Genomic DNA, 13,559 nt, shown 5'->3' with positions numbered 1-13,559 from the left:
GCATCCTCAGTTCATCAGGTAGTTTATCGAAGTTGAATATAACGTCACCGGTCGGATTTCTCACAAATCACTGAGGTATATCAAAGAAGGTTTATGCATTAGAAATTCCTCAAATGATTGTAAAAGCTTCCAATGACTGTAAGAAACTTATCCCATACTACAACTTCTGTATTAGTTAGATAAGCCTTACATTAAGCTATAGAACTGTAGTTATGTAGATGCCATACTTTGTACCCCGTACAATTGTTGTGCAATAAAGTTATATATATCATCATAAAACAATGACATGAGATAGTTTGAATTTTGTAATTTTCAACAAGCGACAAAGAATTTGATAAGTTCAAGTTGCTCTTAAAAGAGAACAGTATATGAAGTTGATAGTGCAATGAAAGCATCACGATAACAGGGCTAGACATCATGGACAATTTATCTCCTCAGCAATATTTTTCTTGCAAATTTCTTTCAGAAGTAAGAAATAAAGGTTTGAATAATGACAGATGCTTGACTGAAGTGTATTATTGTCTGAGTTCTCTGCTTGCACACACGCATGAAGTTTGTTTTGTGAAGTGGTACAGGCTTCACTTGAACAAAAGGGGATTAAAACAAAAAAAGAGTCCTGTGCACATGCGACACATCTCAGGCATCAGGAAAACAAACTGTATACAGAATAACCTGCCTAGGCCTATAATCAAGCAGTCCTTCGAAATCAACAAAATCTCAGATTATAGAGAAAGACATAGAGGGAGAGAACACAGAAGTACACAAAACAATACCTCCGTGTTCAAGGACGCAACAAGAAAAGCGATAACACAATACCGGCTGCCAGAGAGCCTTCCGTCTCAATTGCTGCAGTAATACAAAGCACCATAGGAGGCGCTCGTGCACAATGCTCAGTAGGAAACCAGCTTTCATCAGGCGGTGATCGCTGAGAGACCATACAGCGACGGAATTTGTGTGACCCTTGATTTCATAACACAGAATATGATCCACGAGACTAAATTATGATGAAAAAGACAAGAAAAACACATAAAGAATAAAAGAATCGTTCTAAGTCTATTTAATAGAATAATCGTTAAGCGATCTATGAAATACTTGGTCGCACTTCGGTCGCTTAGCAGTCGCAGCTTCTATGCGGCACGCCTTCTTCTCCACAAGCTCAGAAAAAACTCCATTTTTCTGTCTACTCACAGATAACACCAACACAAAGGTAGGATAGTCGCCACATGTACACCATCACGCAGGTGTCAGGTACTCCCCATGAGAGTTTATCAACATCTCGACTCGTCCTGAAGGACACTGGCAGTCCGGACAGACAATCCATTGTCAGCGGGAAAACACGCGTGCTCGGCTAATGCACTCCAACACAAACAGTGGTTAGGGGACTCCTATGTACTCACACAATGTGTAAATAACAGCTCTTCGCGCTTTGCTGTCTGTGTAATGCCCCTGACGCGTTTCAAGGTCGTTATCGTATGTTAAAACTATGGTCATATGAAATTTTGAATGTCACTTTCCAAATCCCAAGGATACGTAAGGTTATACCCTTACATATTGAATATTACAAGTATGCTCACTCCTATATCCTACATCTTTATTTTATCATAGATCGAACAGATGTCAAATTTTAGAACTTTGTCATTCTATCATAGACTTCAAATTTGCAGCATCTACGTATACAGTCTATAATACAGACATATAAAATGACCAGCATTGTCTAAATAAGAACATTTTTCGATGGTTGTTTTCCTCTCGTCGAAAGATAAATATCATTGCAAAGTGTCACAATAACCCCTCTCTGAAACTCAATACAGGAAGTATTATTGCTATGTTAACTTCTTAATTACGTCTGAAGTTTTAATTGAAATAACGTCACAGGAAGACAGTCTTCGTCAACTTTTAAGAACAAAAGCAAGCGTTGCCATGGAAACAAACCACCAGACAGGATGTTTTCTTTTCTGCTTCAGTTTTCACCTTTAGGTGAAGTTGATATAGTGGTACTACTCTGGGTACTACTGTAGTTGTATATTACCGCACAGTATATATATATATCCAACTACTTTACACCTACTCTCCAAGCAGAGGTTTGGCTCCGGCTGTTTTGTCGGGCTTTCTATTTTGCCCCGTTTTCTTCATGTCCGCCGAACAACTTCCCTCTGTTGACAGACGCAAGCATCGATTCAATGCCCTTTATATGATCCCGCGCTGTAGAATGGTTACCTGTAACGATAATTTGATGGTTCCTGGGGAGGAGTTCTGGCATTTCTTCAATGGAATCAAATAGGTTTATCCCTCCCCGGGGTCAGTGTCTGTAGAAATTTGTCCTGCAGACATGAAGCAAACGGGACAAAATAAGAACTGAGCACGACAAAAGTGCCTCAAACATGTCAAAACAGCCGGACCGACCCGAACCTCTGCTTGCCGGAAAGTAAGTCGTAGCTACTTCTCAAGGCTACCTTTACCGTTTACGTAATATCCAAGCAGATTCCCGGTGGCATAAGATAGTATAAAACCTGACCAATGAGTATAGCCGGCCAGAGGAGGCCAGCCGCCTACCGCAGTACCGGTGCCCGTCTGACTCCCAGCTACTGTAAATGCAGAAATGTTCGCGGCGGATTTATGTTCGCGGTTTTCGCGTTTGCCATTTCACCGCGAATTTAAAACCACCGCGAACATTTTTCCAGGGCATTAAGATACTACGATGCATGGTGCTTCCGCGAAATTAAAACCATCACGAAAAGTCCCTTTTCCCGCTACCGCGAAATTAGATCGATCCCCGCGAACTTTAAATGCATTTACAGTATTAGACTCCTTGGTGCTATCTTATGGCACCGTAGGATCTGCTTGTAGTTTAACCTTTACGGACCGCCATATTGTCATTAATTACTGTCTGGGTTCCGTAGTAGCCTTGAAGTCACGGAAGTCCCTGAGTCGGACGAATCAATGCTATCCTATTCACGTCGAGACATTTGTTGTCGCCAACAGACAATTTCAAAGGGCATATGCACATTAATTCATAAAATAGCTCGGGGCTAGGGACCTCTCTATTGTTCAAAGAGGAAGTAGTGTCCTATTTTCCATACAACGTTTGTGTTTCTTTAAGAATTCGTCCGAGTGAAAACCAGTTCCCGTCTCCGTTTCCGAGCAGGAAGCCGGTATTTACCGCGCTATTCTAGTCAGGCAGGGCTGATTTCTTGCTCTGTCGCGCCGAGGAGTCATAATGTTAATTCAGTCAACCTTGGTGTTTGAGTGACAGCCAGACTGGACGACACACGGGAGTGGACAGCGCCGTTGTCTACAGCGCAGTTCGTCTGTTCAAGGAGGTTAAATCCTTGGTCTGTCAGAGAATTGTCGGCGCTCGAAGATACTGTTGGGCTGTTTTTGTGTTCACTCCTGTTTCGACGGTTTCGACTCATGGTGATTGAGAAGTAGAGTGTGGCTCCGTTCAAGACCCAGACAAACATAGCGGAACAGGTAAGCGTCAGAATATACTAAAATTGTTAATTAGTTGTGAGGTAACTTGGCGGCCACATTACATTAACATTGCCTTCTTCTACATATGTTTTTCACACCTTGTATTAAATCTCCAGTCAGGTGTAATGTTTTGGTATGCCTTTCGAAGTCGTTAGAGTGAGACGTTTTACTGGTCAAGTTCTCGCCACAGATTACTTTTGGTCACTTTCGACGATAGAACACGTCCTCAACGGATCGTAAGAATCTTGTGCAAACCATGGGTGAATGGAAGACGCAATTTGAAGAGTTTTCCTCTGTTGGTTTAGTCACTGAAGAACTAGGATTTCACTGTTTCTGCGAGGAAAGGTTCCGTGTATTCCAGGAATCTTTTAATTGTTTCGTCGAAGCCCCAGCATAAATCAAGTTCATTTCTTGAAGAAATTGGAAAGTTACAGTGTTGTGTTTTGGCTCTTTGCTCATAACAAAGTAAATTATTTGTGGGCAACTGCAGTTCATCTCTCTTCCGCATGAAGTAACTACATAAAAAACCGCAAGATTGCGGGATGATCATTATTTTATTTATTATCAAGGGAAAGATGATCATTGAAACGTTTAGAACCATAGAACTGACAATACAATGTCAAAAAGTGGTTGTTGTCCCTTCCGTAACTTCCTGTCAATTTTCAAAAAAAGCTCCCAACTCACCACAAGGATGAGTCAAATTTGGCCGTTGCTACAGGAATTTTCACACAGTAAATCCCTGACGCAATAAATTTGGCTTCAGTACAACAGATTCTGATTATATAAGCCAATGGCCTGGTGACCGGTCAACCTCTGGTTTTAGTTGACGAACACTTAATATTTCTATCAGACACCGCGGCCTGGCTAGGATTCCAGGCCATGACACCTTCTTCTTATCTCCAAGCAGATGTTTAAAAGACAAAATCGTAAAGTTTCTCAGGTTCTCGGCTTGAAGTCGTTATTCCCGAAGCAGAGGTCGGGTCGCGGAGTAGTGGTCAGGACTTTTACTGGCTAGCTAGAGGGTCACGGTCTGTGTAACACAAACTCCGCTGTCCAGGGCTGTAACTGGCCCCTTCTCTAGGGGGCCGGCGGATGTTTGGCGGGCTGCTATAAGCGAGAGGGTAGCTAGCCGGTAAAATCCCGACCACTACTGGAGAAAATGAAACCCTCTGCTCCGTGGAACCTTGACTCCACCAGGCCTTCCAAGGTGGTTACGGATAGTAGAATTCGGCAAAAATTGGAATAATTGTCCAGGAGAGCCAGTGCCCAGCTGCACATTTACTTCAGCGTGGACTGACTCATATGGCTAATTTTCCGATTTATTCAATTCTACGATCCCCGTTTGGAAAGCCTGGTGGATGCTAGATGATGTTAATCTCAAAGCAGATCTTGCGGTGGCATAAGATAGTATCATAAACTGGGGAAGGAGTCTAGCCAACAAAAGTCGTTAATTGGCCACCGCGATGGCCAAATTCCTTCCCCAGCTTATGATACTACCTTATGTCACAGCAAGATCTGCTTGGAGATCAAGAGGATTGTACCCAAGCTCCCTCCTTCCTTCCCCGCGGGGTGTCATGGCGTCCCCCCGGTCTCCATGGTGACGGTTCAGGCGGAGGTCAGGGGTGTATGACCGGGCCGTGACCCTCACCGGGCAGGTGTCAGGCCAGCAGACGGTTTTTATTTCGGCTGGATTTTCAGATAACCTATGGAGAGTGGACAACAGTATCAATCTCAGTCTTATACACATGAGCAAGATAGTACCGCTTGATAAGAAACCGTTTCCATAGGCCTGGTCACTTGATATTTGCCGGTTACAGTAGACTGATAGTGATACAAATGTACAAAGTTATTAAAGAAGTTTGCCTTCTTGCCAGGCTAACATGCAGTTGCTTTACAACCAAAACTATCATTCACACGCAGTTTGATCATATCCGTCTTAATCATTCTGAACTGACAAATATGCTTTTGGAATTTATACACCAGAATATTTTCCCGACAAATACAGCTGTATCATGTGTTCTGAACAAATTCCAGACTATGTTATCTACAAATGTGTGGAATCAAAATATACCACTATGATGAAAAGCTCCAGAAGTGTGGAAAAGAAACATTCACATTATGAGAAAACCTTCGCTAAGACGCTGAACATGTTTTGATTACCAGCTCTTTTAATTTTTTGTCAACCAGCTCTCTTGTTTCTAGAATACAAATTACAAACACGTAAATCTTTAATAGGGGTTGTTGCACACAGGCAGAGTCTTTTTTCTAGTTTCAGATTGCTATCAGCTCTTTGAAGTCCTCTCCACAATCGCTGCTAACAAGCGCCAGCCTCTTCAGTGTGACATGTCCCCATTCACTCACCCTTATCTCGGTACAGAGTTGTGGGTTGCCCCAGTTTGGGTTTGTGTGGCAATTATGTAGCCTCTACCAGGCTTCGTGGATCGGTGGTCTAATTGTAGAAATTGGACAAATAGAGTCTATAGTACGCTAGGGTAGTTAGCCGGCCAGAAGACTACGTTTCCTCACCACGAAGTAAGTGGTAAGGATAATGATTTTACCGATCCACGGAGCCTGGTAGAGGCTAGAAATTATGTGGTAGGCGGACTAAACTTTGATAGCTGCGGAGCCTTTTCGTCCTCTCACGCAAATACATGTAGGTCTGACTCCGGTTGATTGGGAATCAGTTGGCATTTGAATTTTTGACTTTGACTATTTGCATGAGCGGACAAAGAGGTACTAGATTAGTTTTGTGGCTGATTTTGGGACAATTGGGAGATCTTGGGAGGAAGGCTTTTGCTTAGAGGAGGAAAAGTGATGGATAACATTATGGAAAAATAAACTGACTAAATAATTAGACTCATTGAAATTTTTGGCGCGACTAACTCGCTAAGCCTTCTTCAATTGTGTGAAGTCAGCAATGGGTCAAAGGAAGTCCATATCGCCCCCCGTCCCGGTTGGCAAAGATGATGATGACGATGATGATGATGACAGATGTAGTGGAATGATAACGGAGAGGCATAGTCATTGGCTACCGCAGTTCACAAAGATACGAACTAGTTCAACATGTATACAATTACTAACGACTATAGTATTAGGTAATGTGATGGCCAGAAGTCAAGAATATTGGAAGTTATGATGGCTACAAATGCGTATACGTATTGGTAGATGTTTATAAATATTTGAAATTCATTCTAAATTATAGGTATAAGTAATGGAATCTTTCGGTGAAAGGTAGATGTTCAGAAAATGCAACAGAAAGAACATTTTTAGTTATATTGATACTCGTACATTGTTATGAGTCAGTTGCTTGAACCAAACATGATGTAGGCGGTCTACATGTGTTGAGTTGCGCTCTGCAGACAAGTTCGCCCATCCAATAACAATCCCCCAACTGGCGACATGGACATGGCGATGTTTGCGTCTAGGCACCACAACAGCCGTTTTGACGCTAGTTAAGGACAGTATCAACAGCTCGGCAGACAGATTTGTTGGCCTACGTCATTACATGTTGTTAATGTTATGTATAATGTCGCAATAGTAAATACGACATTACTTTCGAACACATTTCCTCACACTGTCTCCCATCCACTACTGGAGCAAGGTCAAGGATTTGAACTTTGCTTGCCAAGGAACTTGCTAACCAACTGTACATGTATTCCTTTTGTCTATAACATCTTAAGACTATAAACAGATCAGACAGAGGGCAAACACGGACAGAGTTTGCAGGGAGAAAGTTTGTTCGGTAGTTATCCAAATAAGGAAGGGCCCTTGGCGGGAAATGACGCGCATGTCAAGACTGTGTTCCATCTTCTCCCGCCAAATCAAGATGGCGTCGTCTGACACGAAACTTCTGTCGTTTGTTTTTCCTCAGAATTTTGCCAACCTTGATCTTACAGCGACTTTACAGCCAAAAATAACATTTTTGGGTCGTTGACCTGCATGCAACACCCAAACACAAGCTCAAGTCGTCTTTAAAAGTTGACGGAAGGTTTTTCGACTATTTTTGTTTTTGACACATGCCTTTCTTTTTCTTGAAAGCGTGCCACCATAAATCTGTTAAAAGAGAGAGGAGGTTTATTTTTAGTGCGCTAAGTAAAGCATACCGAAGGCGGTCTTTGTTGAAACCTTGTCCATTTTGAGTTGGGCCACACTGTCTTGATTATATGGATGACATACGCGAGCTCATCAATTTTCGTCCGTTTAAAACAAGACGTTTACTACCATGATACTGCAAATCGTACAAAACAGCTGTATAATGCCCAAATATATGCCGTAAATTGCAAAGAAATATCGGGAAACGGATACGTATGTTTCAAAATGCCAAAGTCAATTCCAAAGTAAAAAAGACATATACAAAAGAACAAAATTAGGTGAATGTTTGTTGGGGATACCATATTCAGTGAGTTCAGTCACTTGTTCAACCTCAATAATGAAGACAACTTTTGTTTTTCTTCGCACGCACGCACGCATTGATCAGTTTTGTGCGCCCAAAGCTAAGGATGTCATCCATATAATCACATCATTTTGGCATAACCTTGTTATTATCCAAGGACAGCCAAAGGATACAAGACATCATTCTGAAAGTATGTTAACCTTGGGTCGGCCCACAGTGTGGGTACTGTTGAGGAAACGGTGAAGGATTGTTTTGATGTTTGCATTTAAATCATTTGGTAGTGTTTTGACCAGAAACAGGTGCGATAGTCGCTCCACTGTGCCAAAAATAACTCGTCTGTTTCTGCTCTTAAGTTCACCAGTTTATAAGTAAAGCTTTTGTGGCGCAACAAACTACTCTCCAGGCAGAGATTCGACTTCGACTGTTTTTTTTTTTCTTATACTTTTCGTTTTTATGGGGCTTTCTAATTCGTACCGTTTTCTTTATGTCTCGTTTGGACATGAGGCATAAAGAAAACTGTACAAAATTGAAAGCCCGATAAAAACGCTCAAAAAACCTCTGCTTGGAAAATATAACAAATAGTACAACGATTTTCGTAATGTCAAGAACAAACGACAACATAGGAATTGAAAATGGATATCAAAATGTCACTTACTAAGCCAAATAACCATTTCATTGTCGAAAGAAGTGCTGGGATGTTTTTTTTTTTGTTTTTTTTTTGCATTGGGAGAAATTGAAAGGAAAATGTAAGAAAACTTTTGGACCCATACCACTGAGTAATGAAGCTGAAAAAAAATGGACAAGTTTGACAACTACCTAGCTACTCTTGCAAAAATCAAGGCACAGCTTCTGCATTGATGCGTAAACACGTTTAGATGGAATTTGTTAACAAAGTCGACAGGAAAAAGAAACGCCCTTGTTTTTGGCCTTCGGAGATTGATTGAGGAAAAGCCGAGCAAGGCTGCGTGATGAAAGGTTGATACGGTACGGAGAATTTGTCTGGATTAGGACCCGTCTCATATCATAACCTCATAACCTCCGCCTTGGCAACTTGGCAAGAAGATGCAAATACCAACTTGGCCAAGCAAATCTGGCCGGTTGAATCCTCTGGCAAATTTTCAGCCTATTTGGCCAATTTCTACTACATGTTTGGTTAGTTGATGATTTCCATGAACAGTCGGAGCAACCTGTAAAAGCGCGAAAATCAAGGAAATTTTAGTATTCTTGTCATGTATGTTGTTCTTGTGATCGCACCCTGCCCCCAGCAATAGCGCAATTTAGAGACCATGTTACAACTTTGTTCCTTCCTAAAGAATTCCAACTCAATCTTCCGCGGAACATGACTCAGAGACAGAACATGACCGCTGTGGTCCTCCTACGCAAAACCGCTATCGCCTGACATTGAAGAAAACCCAGTCTGTATCACTGACGCCCAGAACCGGTGAGGGGATAAACACAAAACTCCGAGGTTAGGACGTTAAAACAGAGATGAAGTAGGGGAGAAACGACTACGGAAAGGGGCTTAAAGAGAGCTATCTTCCATTCAAAAAGTATGTCAAGGGCATGTCCAAAACACGAGGTATCAAAACCATCAAAAAAGCCCTACTGCAGTGCCACAAAAAACCGCTAGGAGTCCCATTATCGAAATTGACCTTTGTTTTCTCGACCCCTCCTAAAGAGTCCTTTCAAATTTCTACTAGTCCTCCAGCGATTTGTGGAGCCTGGTAGAGGCTGCGCAAAAACCGCTATCGTCTGACATTGAGGAAAACCACAGTCTGTATCACTGACTCCCAGACTGTTTAATGCCGGAGAGGGGGTGGGGGATAAACATATGCAACTTAGAGGTTAAGAGCACAACAGACATGCTGTGTGGGAGAAACGACTATAGAAATGGGTTTAAAGAGAGCTATACCTATGTCAGAAGCATGTCCAAAACACGATTTATCAAAACCAAGTATCGCTGCAGTACCATAGAAAGCCGCCAGGAGTCCCATGATCAAAATTGACCTTCGTTTTCTCGACCTCTCCTACCCACTTGCAAACTTTCTGATACAAATGTATTCTTCCAGCGACCTGTGGAGCCTGATAGAGGCTAAGAAAAACCGCAATCGCCTGACATTGAAACCACAATGTGTGACGTTAAGGTGGGGTCACACATGCGTATATATTCAAGTCCGTTTGAGGTGCGTATGAAGTTGTTTGTCTCTACCAGGCTCCACAGGTCAAAATGAGCTATCTACCACTCAAAAACCATGTCCGCAGCGTGTCCGAAATACGAGGTATCAAAGAAAACAGGAAGTCCTGCTGCAGTGCCGTAGAAAGCCGCTAGGAGTGCCATTATAAAAATTGACCTTTGTTTTCCAGACCCCTACAGAACTATCAAATTTCTACTACTCTCCAATGACCTGTGGAGCCTGCTGGTAGAGGCTGAGGGTCCAAGATCTAATCGTTTCTTCCTTTTGCAAACCCTATGATTTCTGACATGATGTATGAACGCACACGAACGTACACGCACATAGAGACACGCGCGCGCACAAGCACTTAAAAAAGTATATTACCCTATTGACTAAGGTATAAGAAAAGTTGGTCACAGCAAAGTTGTTTGGAGTCAATGCCCTACAAAACACATGGACTGCGTTACGAGTCCAGTTTGTTTAGTTCTAAGCCTTGTCTCGAATTCGGGAAGACAATCGGTTGAATGCCATCAGCAGATTTGGTCTCGCCCGGAGGGGGATATTTTTACTGAAAACATCGTATCTTGTTGACGGTTATATAAACAACACGGACGAGGACATTAACCTTTCACCTTCACGAGAGATGTTGTCAATTACAGCCCGTGGGTATTTTTGATGGGGAAAGTGTAGCCTCCTTCGCAGACCTCTGGACCGGCGGCGTTTATCAATTATTAAATCGCGCTTATAGCAGCCCGCGAAACATTCGCCGGGGAGGGGCCAGTTACAGCCCTGGACATCTGAGTTTGTGTTACACAGACTACGGCAAAACTAATATCCAAGCAGATCCTACGGTAGCATAAGATAGTATCAAAAGCTACCAGAGAAGTGAAGCTGGCCTAGGAGTGTAATAGGTAAAAATATTTATGTTCTATGCAGGACACGTCACTGTAAAATGAATGAATGAATGAATGAACATTATTGCACGACATCCGTACATGGTACAATTGTATGGCAACATTAATAAGTCAATTAATACAATGACACTCGCCTAAGGTCTATAACTACATACATGTATAATAGTACAGGAATGTCAACATAGATGGCGTATTGACATAGTGTAATATGCAAGTTAAACAAGTCGGTCTGTTACTGTACAATAGATTCTCTCTTTTTTAGGGCATTACATATGTACTGACCTAAATGCGAAGATATGTAGTCTGGCAGGTATATCCGGAGACCGTGGATTGTTGAATTCCGCGGCGCGGAATTCATCGCTATACCGATGAAATCCGCGTCACTTCGGCCGCTAATACTAGCGTTTGGTCGCGGACTTCATCACGCTATACCGATGAAACCCGCGCCACTTCGGCCACTAATACTAGCGTCTGGTCGCGGACTTCATCACGCTAGACTGATGAAACCCGCGCCACTTCGGTCACTAATACTAGCGTCTGGTCGCGGACTTCATCACACTAGACTGATGAAACCCGCGCCACTTCGGCCACTAATACTAGCGTCTGGTCGCGGACTTCATCACGCTAGACTGATGAAACCCGCGCCACTTCGGTCACTAATACTAGCGTCTGGTCGCGGACTTCATCACACTAGACTGATGAAACCCGCGCCACTTCGGCCACTAATACTAGCGTCTGGTCGCGGACTTCATCACGCTGGACTGATGAAACCCGCGCCACTTCGGTCACTAATACTAGCGACTGGTCGCGGACTTCATCACGCTGGACTGATGAAACCCGCGCCACTTCGGTCACTAATACTAGCGACTGGTCGCGGACTTCATCACGCTATACCGATGAAATCCGCGCCACTTCGGCCGCTAATACTAGCGTTTGGTCGCGGACTTCATCACGCTATACCGATGAAATCCGCGCCACTTCGGCCGCTAATACTAGCGTGATGAAACCCGCGCCACTTCGGTCGCTAATACTAGCGTCTGGTCGCGGACTTCATCACGCTAGACTGATGAAACCCGCGCCACTTCGGTCGCTGATACTAGCGTTTGGTCGATCTTCTTCACTTGGCATTTGGACCTACATTGCCTTCGATGCAAACCTCTATTTTTGGAGCTGATTTTTGCGCGAAGCTGTAATTTTCAACAATCAAATTTAGAGCTCTAATACGATAAAATGTTAGGTTGAATTTTGTAATCCACCAGAATATTTCTTTCAAAGCGTTGCACATTATATCAGGTCATTGACTTGAATCGGACTAAACATGAAGCTACTCATTAATTGTTGTGAAGTTGTAATCGTAGAGAGAAAAAATTACAGTTAAATTTACCGCTAAATATCGCAATGACTGACGGGATAGCTTGGGCGAGGCGCCATTTCCCCAATCATATTGTTCTATTATCCTGTAAATACACCGATATCTTCTGGTAAAAGGTTGTAAATGACATGGAAAATGTTTAGGGATTCAATATGCTGTCAATTTGGCCTGTTGTGTGCTGTTGAAATAAGCTGACGGGAATCCGAATAGAGACAGTTCTGTGAAAAATCAGTCAAGTTTACCGCTACATATCGCAATGTCTGACGGGATAGCTGGGGCGCCATTTTGTTCCATTGTTCCATATGCAAGTCAAGGACATTTTCACCAGTTGAGTCTCAGCATCTCTGTGTTCACGAACAGAATTTCCTGTAAACATGCCGCAATTCTTCTGCTAAAAAGTTGTGAGCAAGACGGTAAAATGTTGAGGAAACCAATATGTTTGTTGCGTGTTAGCCCTGTTTGTTGCGCAATGTTTTGAAAATAGGGACTTTGAGTTCTGTATTGTTAGCGACGCCATGCTAAAATGTTGAGGAATCCAATATGTTTGTTGCGTGTCAGCCCTGTTTGTTGCGCATTGTTTTGAAAATAGGGACTTTGAGTATTGTATATTGTATTTCTGTATTGTTAGCGACGCCATGCTCTGTTCAAGTTTGTTGATAATATATGGAGGAATAGAATTGATAATTTTTCGTAAAGTTTGCCGTATTACATGTCAACCAATTGCGCAAAAATGTATACCGTAGTAGACATAATGAATTAATTACGTGTAACAGTGGGGTTTAAACCCCCTCTGAATTCTTACATATGCTGAGCTAAAAATATTATTGCCTGACTGAACATGCCCTGGTTATCACTATATATCACCGAGTACAAGTCGGTAGCCGGCAAGGGAATTATGCCGCCAACGCATTACTCATGTTACAGTACTAGTAATGATTTGGCTGCTGTGTGTGCTATGAAATGTATATGAACCCGTAATGAATATAATCATCTTCGCCGCTTGTCAGTTGTAACAGTGGTGTTCAAGAACCGCCTACCGTCCTTGCCCAAGGGCTCTAGAATAAAAGGTTACTCAGTAACGTTACAGTTGTTGCAAGACTCAATCAATGTTTGTGTGAAGGCAAGTCATTAGTTTATTCAATGGTACTTAGGACACTAAAAAGCATAGTGAACTGGTGAAGTTTTCAGGAAAATACATCACACAAGCAGAATGACAAGCAGTAGTACTGTACAAA

At 42.5% G+C, this 13,559-nt stretch overlaps 1 protein-coding gene across 1 annotated transcript in view; it reads left to right on the top strand.

Moving 5' to 3' along the window:
• The first annotated feature begins 3,452 nt into the window (after positions 1-3,452).
• Positions 3,453-13,559, top strand: part of LOC118406591 — a 35,634-nt gene continuing 25,527 nt past the window's right edge. The window contains exon 1 of the mRNA XM_035806739.1: positions 3,453-3,471. The gene's annotated coding sequence lies outside the window, so the exon portion shown is untranslated. The remainder of the gene's footprint in view (positions 3,472-13,559) is intronic.

This window comes from Branchiostoma floridae, chromosome 19, assembly GCF_000003815.2.
Source record: "Branchiostoma floridae strain S238N-H82 chromosome 19, Bfl_VNyyK, whole genome shotgun sequence".
Taxonomy (NCBI): domain Eukaryota; kingdom Metazoa; phylum Chordata; class Leptocardii; order Amphioxiformes; family Branchiostomatidae; genus Branchiostoma; species Branchiostoma floridae.
The sequence above is the reverse complement of the archived record's forward strand: the minus strand, read 5'-3'. Positions and strand labels throughout refer to the sequence as shown.